The following is a 20,203-nucleotide window of genomic DNA, read 5'->3' on the forward strand; positions in this document are numbered from 1 at the left end:
TGAAGACAACCACAGCTAATAAAAAGAACACCATTTGTATTTCAGTGGTCCTGATGGATTATGATAAATGGCTGCATAACACATTCCAAGTAGAATTTGTATAGCACAGTGCTTCCCATTTTTCTTTCTTGTCAAGCAGCTATTTTACCTTCTATTAAATTATACAAATATAGTTTCATTTTTATAACATTATTCCTCCTATCTCTGAATACTTGCATCTTCTCTCTCACAATATCACCTTCTCTCTTTGTATTGCAATTTGGCTCCCATACCTACTCTGTTCCTTTCATGCTCAGAATATTCTTGAGAAGAATATTCTCAAGAATATATATATATATATATATTTTTTTTTTTTTTTTAGAAATATCACTTTTATTGACAAGATAGGGCCACAATGGACAGCTCCACAGAACACAAATAAGACAGTCCCCAAGACAAGAGGGTAAAACTGCAGCAGACAGGTTAATATTCTCTCTTTTTTTTTTTTGCGGTACGGGGGCCTCTCACTGTTGTGGCCTCTCCCGTTGCGGAGCACAGGCTGCAGACGCGCAGGCTCAGCGGCCGTGGCTCACGGGCCCAGCCGCTCCGCTGCACGTGGGATCTTCCCGGACCGGGGCACGAACCCGTGTCCCCTGCATCGGCAGGCGGATTCTCAACCACTGCGCCACCAGGGAAGCCCTAGGTTAATATTCTTCACCCTCATCTTCTCCCTCAGCGCTATCGGCTCTAACCTCCTCATAATCCTTCTCAAGGGCAGCCATGTCCTCACGGGCCTCAGAAAACTCTCCTTCCTCCATGCCCTCACCCACGTACCAGTGAACAAAGGCATGCTTGGCATACATCAGGTCAAAATTATGGTCCAGGCGAGCCCAGGCCTGAGCGATGGCTGTGGTGTCGCTCAGCATTCACACGGCTCGCTGTACTTTGGCCAAGTCTCCACCAGCTACCACAATGGGAGGCTATTAATTAATGCCAACTTTGAAGCCAGTGGGGCACCCGTCCACAAACTGGATGGTACGCTTGGTCTTGATGATGGCAATGGCAGCATTGATGTCTTTGGGAACCACATCGCCACGGTACAGTAGGCAGCAAGCCATGTATTTACCATGGCAAGGGTTGCGTTTCACCATCTGGGTGGCTGGCTCAAAGCCAGCATTGGTGATCTCTGCTACAGTAAGCTGTTCATGGTGGGCTTTCTCAGCAGAGATGACAGGGGCATACGTGGCCAGAAGGAAGTGGATGCGGGAACAGGGCACCAGGTTGGTCTGGAACTCTGTCAGATCAACATTCAGGGCTCCATCAAACCTCAGGGAAGCAGTGATGGAGGACACAATCTGGCTCGAGGCAGTTAAGATTAGTGTATGTTGGGCGCTCAATATCGAGGTTTCTACGACATGTCATAGGTGGCCTCATTGTCTACCATGAAGGTGCAATCAGAGTGCTCCAGGGTGGTGTGGGTGGTGAGTTTGGAGTTGTAGGGCTCAGCTACAGCTGTGGAAACCTGAGGGGCTGGGTAAATGGAGAACTCCAGCTTAGACTTCTTGCCATAATCGACAGAGAGATGTTCCATCAGCAGGGAGGTGAGTTCCCCCACCAAAGCTGTGGAAAACCAAGAAGCCCTGAAGACCTGTGCACTGGTCAGCCAGTTTCCGAGTTCGGTCCAAGACGAGGTCAATGATCTCCTTGCCAATGTTGTAGTGACCTAGGGCGTAGTTATTGGCAGCGTCTTCCTTGCCTGTGATGAGCTGCTCAGGGTGGAAGAGCTGGCAGTAGGTGCCAGTGCGAACTTCATCAATGACCGTGGGTTCCAGGTCCACAAACACTGCCCTGGACACATGCTTGCCAGCGCCTGTCTCACTGAAGACGTTGTTGAAGGTGTCATCTCCTCCCCCAGTAGTCTTGTCAGTTGGCATCTGGCCATCGTGTTCCAGGCAGTAGAGCTCCCAGCAGGCATTGCCGATCTGGACACCAGCCTGGCCAACGTAGATGGAGATGCACTCATGCATGACTGAGACTTGTAGGGTTCTGTGGGGCTGGAGGAGGCGAGGGGACGGCCACAAAACTCTCCAACTGACAGACTACCAAGGAGTCCAGGGGAGAAGTAGTCTTAAGAATATTCTTGATCTCCTTCTCTAATGCTTACTGGGTTCCACAGTCTTTTCCTTTCTTTTTAAAAATTAATTGATTAACTTATCTTGGTTGCATTGGGTCTTCGTTGCTGTGCATGGGCTTCTCATTGCAGTGGTTTCTCTTGTTGCAGAGCACGGGTTCCAGGCACGCGGGCTTCAGTAGTTGTGGCACGTGGGCTCAGTAGTTGTGGCTCGTGGGCTCTAGAGCGCAGGTTCAGTAGTTGTGGCACACAGACTTAGTTGCTCTTTGGCATGTGGGATCCTCCTGGACCAGGGATCGAACTCGTGCCCCCTGCATTGGCAGGCTGATTCTTAACCACTGCACCACAGGGAAGTCCCTTCTCTTCCTTTTTTACACCATCCACTTTATGATTCAACCGTAGTCAAATTCAATATAACAGATTTCCCACCCCCCACCTAATGGAGCAACATAAGAATCCTTCTGGGTGCTGGTTGAACTGCAGCCCCTCGGGTGCCAATGCTAACATTTAAGCTACAAAGAGTAAGAGCAGCCCATGGCAAAGGCCATAGGAAAGGTCAGAAAGTGATGGAAGATACAAAGAAAGTTATCAGTGGTGCCTCCTGGGGAGGAGATGTCCTGTCAGTTAAGGACTGAGAATGTTACCCATCTACAACCTTGGTGAGAACCGTCTCCAGATGGCACTGGGGTGAGAAGTTAATGGAAGATGTTGAAGCTGCCACCACAAATGTAGACCACGCTTCCAAGAAGGTTGGATAAGGAGAGAAGTAGAAAGGGAAAAGGAGCTACAAAGGGCTCAGGGAGAAGAGGCTTTTGTTTAGAATGGGAGAAACGTGAACAAGTTAACATCAGCTGGAACCTCCCTGACTCTGAGAGATTTAGGCAAACCTGGTCCAAAGTCACGGTCAAGGGCTTCCTGCCCTGATTTCAGTGACCTGAGAGCTTGCTCCCTCAGGCTTCTGTCCACTTGCACACCTACACCTGCGGTCTCAGGTCCATCTCATGTCACCTCAGTGGAAATTTTAGCCCTTTCCACAGTTTCTAAAGAGATACATATATTCATGTTAATAGTAATCTATATAACCAAAAATGTCATAAGTTTAAAAACTTAAAGGAAGTCTGCAGGTGCTCCCAGAGAGGGATTGCACTGCAAACCACGTTGCCTTCTGCCATCCAGATGGCTCCTCCTCCACCCTCCCCAACTCTCTCCTTTTTCTTTAGAGCAAGGAACTACTTTCCTTGTCTAAAGCAGAGCGGTGCTCCCACAGTCAGGCCCCTGTAAGGTCGCAGTTTCAACCTCTATGGGTTTATCCATTGGTTCTTCTAACAAATCCTCAACAGGAACTTTCATGCCATTTGCTAACAGAATTCAACTTTTCTCTATCCTGTTATGTTAGTGATCTGGGGATTAAGGGTTTATAGAGATACAGAGATTGATTCATGGAGCAAAGGGCTGGGAGACACTTGGAGGAGATGGGAGGGTGGCTCTTTTATTTCTTATCATTGGTGGGGCTGGAGGTGAGAATGAAGATGAGCCTGTATGGGTAGCAGGATATTTATGAGGGGCGGATGGGAAAGTGAGGACTTGAAGGTTTGTGGACTCAACATTCTCTGTGGAGCGAGATCATCTGCTAGGAGAGAGAGAGAGCTGAAGAAGGTTTGGGATAGTAGCCCAAGAGAGGGGGGGGGGAGAGAGAGAGAGAGAGAGAGAGAGAGAGATTCTTAAACAGGGAAAGGGATTGACAAGCTGACTTGAGACTCCTTATGAGGTTAAGAATCATACATCTGTGAAAACACTAATTCCCGTGGTTGTACTTTTCTCCAGCCGTGCTGTCACTAACTTCTGGAAGCAGAGCAGGGGGAGTGCAGGATTGATCCAAGGTTGAGGGCTTATAGAGCAGGACAGCCTGGGGACTGGCTGATGAGAGCTCAGTTCTAGAGTTTTCTTTTGAAGTCCTGGCAAACAAAGGAAGAGCCAGTGCAGGAGCCTCCCCAGCAGTAGAGAGTCACCCTTGGTGGACTTTCAGCTCACTTTGGACCATACCTTGGTAATAATAAAGAGGGAAGGAAGGATGCTTTTGTACCAGTTTTATTTAAGCACCTTTGGCAATTTTTTTCAAATTTGTGATGATGACGCCTGCATTTTCTCCTGACTCCTCCTATGTTTCCTTTCACCTGCTTTGGTCAAAAATGATTGATCTTACGACTTTATGTTATTTCCTTAAACGTTATTTATCCCTAACTTTCTGGTTTCCTGGACTTTTTTCCCTAACCCCCACTATAATACTGACACCCAGTGGCCTGTTAGTACAGAGCTGCAGACATGCTGGGTTTTCTTCAGCACAGCCTTAGGAAAAGATATTAAGAAAGCATATGCTTCCCTGGGGAAGAAAGTAAAAGAAGAGCTTCTTGTTCCTTAAGCAATCAGAAGAAAAATACATCTTCTTAGGAACTCAGAGGACCCTGAGAATAAGAAAAGCTTTGACCTCAGAACTAGACATGCTTCTTTAAGAGCTAAGTAAATTTAGCCAGAAACTATACTAAACTGGGAATGAAAGGAGATCAGGATTTTGAAGAAAAAGAAAAAGAAAGGAAGAAAAAGGCCTCTCAAATTAGAGAGAGCTAGGTAAAAGAGATTCTGAATGTAAAGCCATTAGGGGAGGATGTGCGCTCTTGGATAAATCTTTTTTTTTTTTTTTTCAGCAAGCATGTATTAAGGACCTACTGTAACTGGCTCACTAAGCAGTCTTGGTTCCATGGGAGAGGTAAGTGTGAAGAAATTTTATTTTTTCCTGTCATTGTTTTCAATCTGTCAAATATCTCTTTCTTGACCTTTAATGAAATCTTGGGCAGATTTAATAACATTTGGTCACTGAAAGTCCATTAGTTTAAAACTCCGATAGTACCCAATTTAAATCTCAGATATTACCATCACCTTACTCCCACTCCAGGTACTAGGTCACAAAGAAAATCTTAACTTAAAGAAGTCATAATTTTTTAAATTTAGGTATAACTGACATATAACGTTGTATTAGTTTTAGGTGTACAACAAAATAAGTTGATATATGTCTATATTGTGAATGAATATCACAAGTTTAGTTAACATCCATTATTACACATCATTACACATATTTTTTCTTGTGATGAGAATTTTTTTTTTTTTTTTGGCCACATGGCATGAGGGATCTTAGTTCCCCGACCAAGGATCAAACCCACGCCCCCTGCTCTAGAAACGCAGCGTCTTAACCACTGGACCACCAGAGAATTCCCAATGAGAACTTTTAAGATTTACTCTCTTAATGACTTTCAAATACATGATAGTTACCATACTGGACACTACATCCCCAGAACTTATAATCTTATAACCAAGAAGTCATAATTTTGAGAATCTAAGTTATATAAAACATATTATCTGGTTATATTGAAATAATTACATCAGAAATAAGCAATAAAAAGATTTGATAGAATCTAAATATTTGGAAACTTAAAACGGAATTCTCAAATACACATGAGTTAAACAGGAACTATATCAGAAATGACAAAATATTTGTACTGAAGGACTGGGAAGGTACTACAGATCTGAACCTGTGAGATTAAGTTAAAGGAAAATTTATAACCTTGTATGCATTATTTAAAAACAACAAGATCTAGAAATAAATAAATTAACCTTTTTATTCATGAAGCTATTGAAAGAGTTATAGGGCAAACTTAAAGAAAATAGAAGCAAAAAAGTAGTAAAGATGGCAGAAGATAAAGAATTAGAAAACAAAACAACAAAGAGAATCAAAAATCTAAAAATTTCTTTGTAAACAGAAAATCATAATACAAATCATCTTCTAATGAGATGAATAAAAGAAGGCATAAATAAACAGTATTAGGAATGAGAAACAGATATGACTACAGATACAGTAGAGATTTTTAAAAACATGAGACAACTATAAATAATTTTGCCAATAAATTTGAAAATATGAACAAGATTCAGTGTCTTCTAGAAAATGTAAATGATCAAAAACTAATTCAATAAGAATTAGGAGACTTAAAAAGAACTATAGTTGATATTTAGAACTTCCTTCTTTTGAAAACTGCTGCATGTTTTCTGTTACCTTCAGTCATGATCTCAGCTGGCCAAGATTCTTTACCTGCTGGTCTGACCCAAACCCTCATTTCTGAAGGGTTGAATCTTCAGCAGTCTTGCCTTTTCTTGTTTGATGTAGTTTTTCATTAACTTTTCCCTCCTGATTGCAATTTAATAAGGGTTGCATTTAACAACAGACTTTTTACATATTGCAAACATTTTAAAGTATAGTCAAGCATCCTTCAATTATCGATCATTATGGGGATTTTAGTAAAGGTAAAAATTCTTCTGAAAACACTTGTAAAATGTGTTACCATATTAATATTTGTGTAAATATTAAGAAATACTTAGGAAAGATTATCTTTTTCTTTTCAAAAGGTTTTCACTATAAGGCACATAATATTAGACTCTAGAAGCCATTAGATTATTTAATATTTCCCTTTTAATCATTATTTGCCTTTTACCTTGTATTGCCTGAATGAAGCAGGTGAGTAGTGTAGTTATAACAGAATTGATCAAAACTACTGGATTTAATAAATAACATATTTGTATGCAGAAAAGGTATTATTAACTTCATTTAATGAGAAAAATGGCATATTATATGTAAACTATGGATCCTATACTGTTATAGGCAAAAAAAATTGTGAGGCACTTAGATTAACAGTGAAGGAGAAAAGTATTGAGATATTTTTTTAACATCTTTATTGGAGTATAATTGCTTTACAATGTTGTGTTAGTTTCTTCTGTATAACAAAGTGATTCAGCTATATGTATACATATATCCCCATATCCCCTCCCTCTTGCATCTCCCTCCCTGCCTCCCTATCCCACCCCTCTAGGTGGTCACAAAGCACCAAGCTGATCTCCCTGTGCTATGTGGCTGCTTCCTATTAGCTATCTATTTTACATTTGGTAGTGTATATGTCCATGCCACTCTCTCACTTTGTCCCAACTTACCCTTCTCCCTCCCCGTGTCCTCAAGTCCATTCTCTACATCTGTGTCTTTATTCCTGTCCTGCCCCTAGGTTCTTCAGAACCATTTTTTTTTTTTTTTTTAGATTCCATATATATGTGTTAGCATATGGTATTTGTCCAGTGGTAAACATTAAAAGTAACTTCTATTTTGTTTTTGAATGCTCTGTTCCTTCTTCATTTGGGAGTGGTCTTGAGTTGCACTGCTATAATCTAGCTTGTCATTTAAAAAAACCAGAGTGTGTTATACCAAACCCAGGCCCCTTGCCTTTCTTTGGTAAGAAGCCCCTCTCTTTAGGCCTTTTTTAAAAAAAAATTATTTATTTATTTATTTTATTTTTGGCTGCATTGGGTCTTTGTTGCTGCATGTGGGCTTTCTCTAGTTGCAGTGATCGGGGGCTACTCTTCGTTGCAGTGCGCGGGCTCCTCATTGCGGTGACTTCTCTTGTGGAGCACAGGCTCTAGGAACACGGGCTTCAGTAGTTGTGGCTCACGGGCTCTAGGGCACAGGCTCAGTAGTTGTGGCGCCTGGGCTCAGTTGCTCTGCGGTATGTGGGATCTTCCTTGACCTGGGTTTGAACCCATGTCCCCTGCGTTGACAGGCAGATTCTTAACCACTGCACCACCAGGGAAGCCCAGCATTTCATTTTTTTTGCTGCTATTGAAATGGAATTTTAAAAATTTATTTCAAATTATTTGCTACTTTTAATATGTTCCTTTGTTGACCTTGTTGACATGTTGACCTTGTATCTTACAATTTTGCTAAATTCATTTATTCTAGAAGTTGTTTTGTAGATTACTTAGGATTTTCTATATTGATGACCATATCATCTGCAAATAGAAACAGTTTTATCTGTTCTTTCCCAATCTTCATGATTTTATTTTTCTTACTTTATTGCACTAACGTCTCCAATACAATGTTGATTAGATGTGTTCAGAGTGGACAATCTTGCCTTGTTTGTTATCTAATGGGGAAAACATTTAATATTTCTCCACTAAGCATGATGTTAACTGTAGGTATTTTGCAGATGCCCTTTATCAGATTGAGGAAGTTCCTCACTAATTCTAATTTGCTGAGATTTCACCATAAATAATGTTAAATTTTGTCAAATGTTTTTTCTGCACCTATTAATATGATCATATGAATTTTCTCCTTTATTCCATTAATACAGTGAATTACATTGTTTGATTTTCAAATTTTAAACTAACCTCATATTCCTAAGTTAAATTCCAGTTGGTTATGATGTATTATCTTTCTTTTATACACTGCTGGATTTGACTTGCTAATATCTAAGAATTTTTTTCATTCATTTTCTAACAACTTGATATTAAAACCCAAAGCAATGTATGCTTATTGGGAAAAAAGGACCCTCAACAAATATGAAAGCATGTGAAGTAAAAAATGAAAGAGCTTCTCCCCTCCCACCCACCGTCTTGCAAGAGGCAATCATAATTAACAATTTGGTGTGTATCCTTTCCCACTTTTTTCTGTGCATGTACAAATATATTACATACAGTGTAAATTCTGCTTTTTCACTTAACACTTCCTCATAACATTAACTGTTCTCTTAAAACATGGTTGTTTTGTTATTTAAATGGTAGTATTACATAGCATTGACTCTAATTTATCTATTGATATTTTCCTATTGTTGGACGTATAGGTTGCCTATCTTACTTTATAATGGAATGAAACAAAATGGTATGACGTTCGTTCAGGTTTTTCTGTAAGATGTTACGGAAAATCCCAAACAAACATTATGGCCAGCACAATGATAATGATGTATGATAGGATTGTAATAGAGATGTACACCACCTGCTGAAAAAACTTCCCAGGTAAGATGGCTGGGCTTCACTCTCACCACTCTTATTCAACATAATTTTAGAAGTTCTAGCCACAGCAATCAGAGAAAATAAAGAAATAAAAGGAATCCAAATAGGAAAAGAAGAAGTAAAGCTGTCACTGTTTGCAGATGACATGATACTATATACATAGAGAATACTAAGGATGCTACCAGAAAACTACTAGAACTAATCAATGAATTTGGTAAAGTAGCAGGATACAAAATTAATGCACAGAAATCGCTTGCATTCTTATACACTAACGATGAAAAATCCGAGAGGGAAATTAAGAAAACACTCCCATTTACCATTGCAACAAAAAGAATAAAATATCTAGGAATAAACCTACCTAAGGAGACAAAAGACTTGTATGCAGAAAACTATAAGACACTGATGAAAGAAATTAAAGATGATACAAATAGGTGGAGAAATATACCATGTTCTTGGATTGGAAGAATCAACATTGTGAAAATGACTCTATTACCCAAAGCAATCTACAGATTCAATGCAATCCCTATCAAATTACCACTGGCATTTTTTACAGAACTAGAACAAAAAATTTCACAATTTGTATGGAAACACAAAAGACCCCGAATAGCCAAAGCAATCTTGAGAACGAAAAATGGAGCTGGAGGAATCAGGCTCCCTGACTTCAGACTATACTACAAGGCCACAGTAATCAAGACAGTATGGTACTGGCACAAAAACAGAAATATAGATCAATGGAACAGGATAGAAAGCCCAGAGATAAACCCACACACATATGGTCACATTATCTTTGATAAAGGAGGGAAGGATATACAGTGGAGAAAAGACAGCCTCTTCAATAAGTGGTGCTGGGAAAACTGGACAGCTACCTGTAGAAGTATGAAATTAGAACACTCCCTAACACCACACACAAAAATAAACTCAAAATGGGTTAAAGACCTAAATGTAAGGCTAGACACTATCAAACTCTTAGAGGAAAACATAGGCAGAACACTCTGACATAAACCACAGCAAGATCCTTTTTGACCCATCTCCTAGAGAAATGGAAATAAAAACAAAAATAAACAAATGGGATCTAATGAAACTTAAAAGCTTTTGCACAGCAAAGGATACCATAAACAAGACCAAAAGACAACCCTCAGAATGGGAGAAAATATTTGCAAATGAAGCAACTGACAAAGGATTAATATCCAAAATCTATAAGCAACTCATGCAGCTCAATAACAAAAAAACAAACAACCCAATCCAAAAATGGGCAGAAGAACTAAATAGACATTTCTCCAAAGAAGATATACAGATCACCAACAAACACATGAAAGAATGCTCAACATCATTAATCATTAGAGAAATACAAATCAAAACTACAATGAGATATCACCTAACACCGGTCAGATTGGCCATCATCAAAAACTCTAGAAAAAATAAATGCTGGAGAGGGTGTGGAGAAAAGGGAACTCTCTTGCACTGCTGGTGGGAATGTAAATTGATACAGCCACTATGGAGAACAGTATGGAGGTTCCTTAAAAAACTACAAATAGAGCTACCATATGACCCCGCAATCCCACTACTAGGCATATACCCTGAGAAAACCATAATTCAAAAAGAGTCATGTACCAAAATGTTTATTGCAGCTCTATTTACAATAGCCAGGACATGGAAGCAACCTAAGTGCCCATCAACAGATGAATGGATAAAGAAGATATGGCACATACATACAATGGAATATTACTCAGCCATAAAAAGAAATGAAACTGAGTTATTTGTAATGAGGTGGATAGACCTGGAGTCTGTCATACAGAGTGAAGTAAGTCAGAAGGAGAAAAACAAATACCGTATGCTAACACATATATATGGAATCTAAGAAAAAAAAATGTCATGAGGAGATTAGTGGTAGGACTGGAATAAAACACAGACCTACTAGAGCATGGACTTGAGGATATGGGGAGGGGGAAGGGTAAGCTGTGACGATGTGAGAGAGTGGCAGGGACATATACACACTACCAAAAGTAAATTAGATAGCTAGTGGGAAGCTGCCGCATAGCACAGGGAGTTCACCTCTGTGCTTTATGACCACCTAGAGGGGTGGGATAGGGAGGGTGGGAGGGAGGGTGACGCAAGAGGGAAGAGATTTGGGAACATATGTATATGTATAACTGATTCACTTTGTTGTAAAGGAGAAACTAACACACTATTGTAAAACAGTTATACTCAAATAAAGATGTTTAAAAAAAAAAAAGATGGCTGGGCTTGACCTGAGTTCTAACGGTTCAGTGAGTGCTGAGTTTCTTCAGTAAGAAAGGAAGGGATGGGAATTCCCTGGTGGTCTAGTGGTTAGGACTCTGCACCTTCACTGCTGTGACGCGGGTTCAATCCCCGGTCGGGGAATTAAGAGAAAGGGAGGGAGAGAGGAAGATAATGAAAGAAAGGTAGGAAGACAAGAAAGGGAGGGGGGAAAGGAGGGGAGAAGGAAGGAAGAAAGAGGAAAAGAAAGAAGGAAAACAACATCAGTGTCAAGCCCAGGAGTTGGCTGACATAGACTATATCCATTTTTCCATCCCAGTGGTAAAACACTTAGAAAAAAATAATCTCTTCCCGATATAGTTCATTCTTTTCTTGAAAAACTTTTCTCGTTATTTGACTTTTATTATTCTTAGCTGATGAAAAGCCAGCAACTCACTGAAAACTTTCCCATGAGGTAATGGGAGGAACCACTGAACCACATTCCAAATTTCTTATTGTAAGTTGATTACATGTAAACGTTATTTTCCTCCTCTGCTTTCCCTGTGGATAATGAAGAACATCTATAGATGTTTGTTTTGTAATGGCTCCAACTCCTCTTGTAGATTCTATCATGGTTTGTCTTCTAAACTCTCACTAAACAGGGAATTTTGGGCAGGGGATTTTTGCTTCATTTGACCTCTTTCTTTTGAATGGCCTACATCAGACTCTTTCCACTTAAGTCTGGCTTTAAAAATTTACCTAAATTCTCCTTCTTTAGCATGCCACTGTCTTCCTACTGAATGGTATTTAAAAGACTTTGAAGATCTTTATCATTTATTTCCTGCTAGTCTTCTAATATTATTGGTGTGAACAACAGGAAATTTACTCCTGGATTATTCTAATTATTGTAGTGCCCCTTGAATTTTTTTCAGGTGAAACCAATCCGTGTATTAGTTCCCTATATTGAGATGTGTTTCTTTTCTGTGCATTATTTTTCACATTTGAAAAATGGATATAAACTTGCCTTGCTTCTTCCCAAGGGAAGAATTGATAACCAAATGAAATAATACAGGTAAAAATAATTTAAATATTCAAAGGTGGAAGAGGTCCTATATCAGTAAGTGCTCATTATCAATAATAGAGCTACCATTAAGCTGAGTTCCTGATGCGACCCAGGCCGGGTGCCAAGTGCTTTATTGACATTATCTCATTTTCATTCTCACAACTCCCTTATTCACATTTTACAGATGAGGAGATTAAGTAATTCACCTAATGGAACACAGAGGCAGAATTCAGATCTGTCTTAACCTATTTGTCTGTGCCCTTAGACATCGTACTGCATACATCTCAATAATATTTATTGAACATGCAGTATCCAGTGCAATGACGTCACTGGATGGTCTCCAAATAACAGAAGGTCTATGATGGCTTAGGTGGTTCCCCCCGCCCACTGTTAGTTTAGTCAGAGCTAGCAATAATAATTTTAAAAATAACTTGTTTGTGTAGTAACCCTTACTGTATAGACATTTCTACCACTTTGTTTAATCCTATCAACACTGCATTAACCACAGCAGATATTAACCTCACTTTATTCAGAGAGGCTGGTAGTCCAAGATCTCACAATGCCAGATTCTTTCTTAAGTGGGTTTTGTGTCTGTTAGTATCCAGTTGATCAGCAGTCAGATGCACTTCTTACATGTATAATTATCTCTCAGATCAGAATTCTTCAAGTGGGCCTTTGTTTATCGATCATGGTAAGTCTCCCACACTCGGGGTTTTCATCCATGGGGGCTGTGTGAACTTTCTATGGTTGCTGTAACAAATTACCACAAATTTAGTGGCTTAAAACAATACAAATTTACTATCTTACAGTTTTGTAGGTTAGAAGTCCAACATGGGGCTCCCTGGAATAAAATCCAGGTGTTAGCAAGGCTGTGTTCCTTTCTTGAGGCTCCAGAGGAGACTCTGTTTCCTTGCTTTTTCTAGCTTCTGAGGCTGCCCACATTCCTTGGCTCATGGCCCCTTCCTCTTTCCTCAAAGCCAGCCACAGCTGATCAAGTTCACCTCACATCCTATCACTCTGGACTCCCCTTTTTCCTTCCTCCCTCTTCCACTTTTATGGACCCTTGTGATTCCACTGGACTCACCTGGACAATCTAGGATAATTGCTCTATCTTAAGGTCAGCTGACCTTAATTTCATCTGCAACTTTAGTTTCCCTTTGCCATAGAACCTAATTTCTTCATAGTTCCCAGGGATTAGAACGTAGATATCTTTGGGGGCCATTATTCTGGCTACCACAGGGGCTCATTTATGTTTTTTTAAAAAAATATTTCTTTCTTTCTTTGGCTGTGCCGGGTCTTAGTTGCAGCATGCAGAATCTTTGCTGTGGCACGCGGGATCTTTTAGTTGTGGCATGTGGCATCTAGTTCCCTGACCCCCCTGCGTTGGGAGTGCAGTCTTAGCCACTGGACCACCAGGGAAGTAGCATCATTTTCGTTTAAAATGAATGCTCATCTGTGTTTAAGATGGATGAGCGTAGGTGGTTGGTGTGAATTTCCACAGTGGCCTGTAGATCTATTTCCACCATGGGAAAGGGGAGAGTTGACTCTTTCTTTTAGGTAAGTGGGCTGGGCCTGCTCCCACACAAACTGCTCATTACCTTCCTTACATTGGGCAATTGAATGGGCACTGCTATAGTCTTAGGGAAAACTGTTTCTAAACTTTCTTGGAAGATGAAGAAAAATGTGAAAAATGAAGAAAGGGACAAGAACTGCAGTGTCTTTGCCCACAGAAAGTGGATGTCAAAGGGCTGTCTGGCCTGTGACACTAGAGTTCTGCACTGTATCCTCAGGTCTCTGAAGAGAAAATGTGATTTCCTGAAAAGAGGTATTGACTGACTTCTCCATTTTCACCACAAAAACAGACTGGAAGTCGCTGGTGTAATTTTATTTTTATTGTGTATTTGACTCCTAATCGTTTCATGGCTGTGCAGAAAAGAATTAACATAACAGGCCTGAACAGCATCTTTTGACAAGCCTGCTTACAAGGTTGGCCCTTGGCTAGCAATTGGGAACTTAAATTTGGGGAAGGTTCCCATGGCTAACTGGTAAGAGGGGTTCACTGAGCCCAAACTATTTGTACAAATAGTATGATTTATGCCAAACACCTGATTTTCTTCTGGGAGTCTGAAATTTGGCTATGTGCCAAACTGAGGGTGCCTATGTGATAAGCCTCCAATAAAACCCTGGGAACTTAGTCTCTAATGAGCTCTCTTGGTTGCAAACAGTTTACATTGTCATCACAACTTGCTGCTGGGGGTACTAAGTACATCCCATGGGACTCCCTTGAGAGATGACTCTGAAAGCTTGTGCCTGGTTTCCCCTTTGCCTCATGTGCCTTTTTCCTTTGCTGATTTTGCTTTGCCTTCCTTCACTGTAATAAATCATGGCCATGAGTTCAAATATATGCTGAGTCCTGTGAGTCCTCCTAACAAATCATCAAACCTGGGGGTGATCTTGGAACTTTCCAACACAGTGGCTATTTTAGGTTTATTTAAAAGAAACATGAGAAGATGATGGCCTTGAACTTTGGAGAATTGCCATCATATTTATATTTATTACATTTACTAGGGTAGGATCAGTGTGCTGTATGGGGTGAGGTTATAGACCTTGGCATGAAAGAGACTGAGATTAGGAGCCTAGCTATGACTTGAGTAAGTAACTTTGCCACTCAAAACTTCAGTATCCTTACATGTAAAATGTAGATCATGATATTTACACCAAAGAATTATTCTGGAGATTAAATGAGATAATGTGACTAAAACTTAAGTCTGTATCTGGCACAGAATCATGTTCAATACTGTTGCTGTGATTGAAGGAAGACTACTGAGTTGTATCTTCAGAATTCTTCCAATTGAAGAAAACAGTGTATCTATGGTAGAGAAAAATCTAAATTATTCCTGATATTGAAGAAAGATTACAGGAAGAAAGGAATATATTTATATATTATCTTACATATGATATGTATATTTCATGGTATTCATATTTCATACATTATGAATAGAATATGTTCATAATACATACCTAAGATATAGACATGATATTTCAACCTGTATTTTTTCTGTATTATAAGGTTAATATACGCTTACTGTCAGAAGCATTTAAATGATACAAAAATGTAAAAAGTAGAAAGTGAAATTCCTCCCTAATTTTACATCTTCCCTCCAAGATTTGGTGCTTATTCTTTTAGATTTCTTTATGTGTATATAGAAACACGCAATTTGGAGGCAAAAGTGGATCACATTACTCATATTGTTTCATGTTCATTCACCAATGTATGTTGGCACTTGGCATTTCCATGTCATTCCATGTAGGTCAACCTCATTATTTTAAAATGTGACTTGGTTTCCCATGGTTTGGACATGCCATAGTCTGTTTAGCCAAGCCCCTTCTGATGGACATTTGGGTTAGTTGTAAACTGAAGTTACTATAGATAAGGCTACCATAAATTAACTCTACATTTTAGAGAACAATTGCTGCTTTCTCCACTCCATTAGAAGAAATAATAAAAGCATAAAAAAGAAAAAAAAAAAAAAGAAAGGCCTGGCTAGTTTCCCTTAACTAAATTGCAAGATAGCCTTACTTGACCCGGAGATGTGGGCTGAGGGAGGATGAGTCACGTCAACTTGCAGCCAAGGGCAGCTTCAGCGTCAGACAATCTTTATCTACCTGCCAATCAGAATCTGATTTCTAAAAGAAAATTGAAATGAAAAAGCTGTGTTCAAACAAAATTGAGCTTGTAAAAGGTTGTGCAGTTATTGATGTCTCCTTAAAAATTTGGCTGTAATGTATTGAACAGGTTTGGATCCTGATTTGACCCAGTATATATATGAGACAATTGGAGGAATTTGACTACTGACTGGATACTTGATATTAAGGAATTTTAAATAAATGTGTTAGATTTGGTCATGATGTTATAATTATGTTGATTAGAATCCTTATATTTCAGAGATACATACTGAGATATGAGAAGATAAGATCATGATGTCTGGAGTTAGCTTTTGAATCATCCAGCTGGGGAGGAGAGAATTGCTTATAAATGTGCACGTGTGAGGGCATGTGGGGTAGAGATGAATTGTCTAAGTTGGGTTAAGGGAGTTGATGGTATCATTCTTTCTACTTTTGTATATTGTGAACTTTTCTATAAGAAGTTGAAAAAACATTTAGGCCTTGATGACTGATTATTTCTATGGGGACAGAAGGAAGTTGTGAAAGGACTTGAGGGTGGGAAAATGGCACTCTATCAGAGTTGACTGGTACTAATAATGGAATTTTTTCTCCTGGTCTTAGTCCAGGGGTGGGAAGCTTTTTATTCTTAAGGTCACTGATTCATGGAAGGAAATGAAACCAAACCAGGATGTAAGCTTTCAATTTAAAAGAATTAAAAAAAAATAAATGGAAAGCATTAACTTTAAAAATTCAAGAAAGAAATCACAAAATTTGAATGACTAAGTAATTGAGGTAATAATAATGAGTGAGAAATAAACATGCCCCAATTAATATTGCAAATCATGATAAAGTAATGTCAAAACTGATATTAGAGTTTAAAGGAGAGATAAATTAATCCTGATTGGGGGTGGAGGTGTCAGAAAGTCAGTGTGGCATGGTGATCTTTTTGGTCAGTAGATCTAGGTTCAAATCGCATCTCTGCCAATAACTAGCTGTGCGATGTTACATTTAACCTCCCTGAGCATCAGTTACAGATATTGGGTTGGCCAAAACGTTCGTTCGGGTTTTTCCATAAGATGTTATGGAATGGTTGGCCAACCCAATAGAATCACCACGCCAAACTTACAGCTTTGTTGTAAAAAATAGAAACATTGACTATGAATGACATAATTCTTGGCACATTGATTAAAAGCAATAAGTAGTGCGGTTATAATATTAACACTGTTTTCATATTCAGTTTTCAAATAAATAATAATGTCAACATTTTGGGGTTAAAAAAAATCATCTTTTTTTTTTTTTGACTGAGCAGCATTCATTCTCTCTTCCTATCAGGACAGCCAATTTCAGACACTTCCCCCCCTACTATGTGTAGTCTCTTTTTAAAAAAAATATACATATTTATTTATTGGCTGTGTCGGGTCTTAGTTGCGACACGCAAGCTCCTCTCTCGTTGTGGCTCACGGGCTTAGTTCCCCACGAGGGATCGAACTGATGTCCCCTGCATTGCAAGATCGATTCTTAACCACTGGACCACCAGGGAAGTCCCCCATGTGTAGTCTTGATGGGAGAGTAAATCCAGTGGGCTGCCTCTCACTTTATCTCATGATGTTGGCAAAACAAGCTCTCTTTTGAGATTCTGACAAATGGTTTATCCCAGACATCCTGGACCAGACCGTTCCTGCCGGGAAACTGATCCATTAGCTCCTACTTCCTCGCTCCTGGAGCTACCCAGTGTCCTGCCAGCTTCCAAGGTGGGTTCTCTTAGCTTGCTTATTGATTTTCAGAGCTTATCCATTTCCTCACAATAACTCATTTGCTGGAGGTAGGCAGCATTGGGTTTTCCCATTAGTAAGCAAAAATTCTCATTCTTGTATTCCAAATATTGGCCAATTAAGGGTTCTTGGAGAAAGAGGCTATTGCCTGGAAATAGGAATAGAGAGAGAGTATGGGAAATAGAGCAAAGATGGGGCTTGCAGGAGCAAAATTCAGCAGGAAGTTAGAAGTGGAAGGAGATGGAGACAGAGGAAGAAAGGCCAATTTTTTTACATCCATTCCCTGCCCCAGTAACAGCCATATCCACCTCTCGCCTTAACTAGCTTCCTACCAAGGCCTGTACTTCAGATCCTACCCCTCCCATTCAAAGGCTTCAGACTGTCCAGGGCCCATCTGCAACTTCACAGGCACTTTCCATGCATGTGCTTCCCCATCCACCAACCAAAGGCCTCATATCTCTCAACCAATCTGTCATTCCACCCCCCCATCCTGTCCCTGCGGAGCCCTTGGACCTGCCTCACCCATGTTTGTCTGTATTAGACAATTATTTTAGGTTGAAATGCTCAGGTGAGGATGACCTGAAGTAGGCAATTAAGACTTGCATCTTTTCACAGAAGTGCTCCTTTAAAAATAGAGGCTAAGCCTGTAAAGTGGTTGCTTTTCTTTAAACATCTTTATTGGAGTATAATTGCTTTACAATGGTGTGTTCGTTTCTGCTTCATAACAAAGTGAATCAGTTATACATATACATATATCCCCATATCTCTTCCCTCTTGCATCTCCCTCCCTCCCACCATCCCTATCCCACCCCTCTAGGTGGTCACAAAGCACCAACCTGATCTCCCTGTGCTATGCAGCTGCTTCCCACTAGCTATCTGTTTTACATTTGGTAGTGTATGTATGTCCATGCCACTCTCTCACTTTGTCACAGCTTACCCTTCCCCCTCACCGTATCCTCAAGTCCATTCTCTAGTAGGTCTGCGTCTTTATTCCTGTCTTGCCCCTAGGTTCTTTATGACCATTTTTTTTTTTTAAGATTTCATATATATGGGGCTTCCCTGGTGGCGCAGTGGTTGAGAATCCGCCTGCCAATGCAGGGGACACACGTTCGTGCCCTGGTCCAGGAAGATCCCACATGCCGCAGAGCGGCAGGGCCCATGAGCCATGGCCACCAAGCCTGTGCGTCCGGAGCCTGTGCTCCGCAAAAGGAGAGGCCACAACAGTGAGAGACCCGCGTACCACCAAAAAAAAATGTAAAAAAAAAAAAAGATATATCAACCAATCATGATACGAAAGCTTGTTTAGATCCTGAATTTTTTTTAATGCTAAAAAACTCCTTTTAATGACAGTTATGAGACAATTGGAAATTTGAACACTCAGTGTTTAATAATATTGAGGAATATTTTAGACGTAATGTTGGCATATAGTTTTTTTAAAGATAAATTTATTCAGTTATTTGTTTTTGGCTGTGTTGGGTCCTTGTTGCTGTGCGCGGGCTTTCTCTAGTTGCAGTGAGTGGGGGCTTCTCTTTGTTGTGGTGCGCGGGCTTCTCATTGCGGTGGCTTCTCTTGTTGTGGAGCACAGGCTCTAGGTGCGTGGGCGTCAGTAGTTGAGGCATGCGGGCTCTAGAGTGCAGGCTCAGTAGTTGTGGTGCATGGACTTAGTTGCTCCGCAGTATGTGGGATCTTCTGGACCAGGGATCAAACCAGTGTCCCCTGCACTGGCAGGCGGATTCTTAACCACTGCGCCACCAGGGAAGCCCCAGCATATAGTTTTGTTTTAAAAGTGTTATTTCTTTTAGAGATTCATATGTAAACACATATGGATATAAGGGATTTGTTTTAAAAAAATACTGGATACAGGGAGAGGATGGGAGTTTGGATGGGACTGTGGGTTGGCTGTGGGTTGCTGGTTGTTGGACTGGGTAATGGGTATGTGAGAGGTCAAATTATTCTGTCTACTTTGCGTGTGTTTTAGATTGCCTGGAGTAGAAAATTTTTTAAAAGAGTGGTTATAATTTTTAAGTGGCCATTTAGTGTCAAATCTGACAAGGGAAGAGAGTAGATCAAAGCAGGTCTGTTTTTCATAATGTTTAGAAAGGTAAATACCAAACTGTCATTGGTGGCTGTTATGTAAAGCTTTAAGAAAATATTTTTTCCCCATTGTGTCTAATAACTTAGCTCAGATGATCACAAATATCCAATTCCTTAAAATAACGAAAGCATTTTTGCAACAAGTGTCACTGAAATGAAAGAGTATCACATGTTTTGACATGTAGAATTCTGATGCATTATTTAAGTCTTGTGATTATTTAGTTCTGAGTCATACATAAAATCAAATAGATCTTATTGATGAAGCATAAACTGATTTTGGAAAATGAGTGTAGAGCCAAGGGAAATCACGCCAAGGACTAGAGCCAGAGACTCCCCACCTACTCGGAGGCTGTCTATTTATTTAGCCAAATGGCCAGACACAACAGGGATTGGGGACGCAGTATG

At 40.0% G+C, this 20,203-nt stretch overlaps 1 protein-coding gene and 1 pseudogene across 3 annotated transcripts in view; one reads left to right on the top strand and one right to left on the bottom strand.

Moving 5' to 3' along the window:
- Window positions 1-20,203, top strand: part of LOC131764413 (cytidine monophosphate-N-acetylneuraminic acid hydroxylase) — a 285,608-nt gene that overhangs the window by 150,174 nt on the left and 115,231 nt on the right. For 2 of the 3 annotated variants that reach the window (XM_067006584.1, XM_067006586.1), the window contains one exon: window positions 4,813-4,874. The exons of the other annotated variant lie outside the window; for it this stretch is intronic. The gene's annotated coding sequence lies outside the window, so the exon portion shown is untranslated. The remainder of the gene's footprint in view (window positions 1-4,812; window positions 4,875-20,203) is intronic. 3 annotated transcript variants of the gene reach the window in all.
- LOC131764416 (tubulin alpha-1C chain pseudogene) lies at window positions 684-2,006 on the bottom strand (annotated as a pseudogene).

Source organism: Kogia breviceps, chromosome 10 (assembly GCF_026419965.1).
Source record: "Kogia breviceps isolate mKogBre1 chromosome 10, mKogBre1 haplotype 1, whole genome shotgun sequence".
In the NCBI taxonomy this organism is placed as follows: domain Eukaryota; kingdom Metazoa; phylum Chordata; class Mammalia; order Artiodactyla; family Physeteridae; genus Kogia; species Kogia breviceps.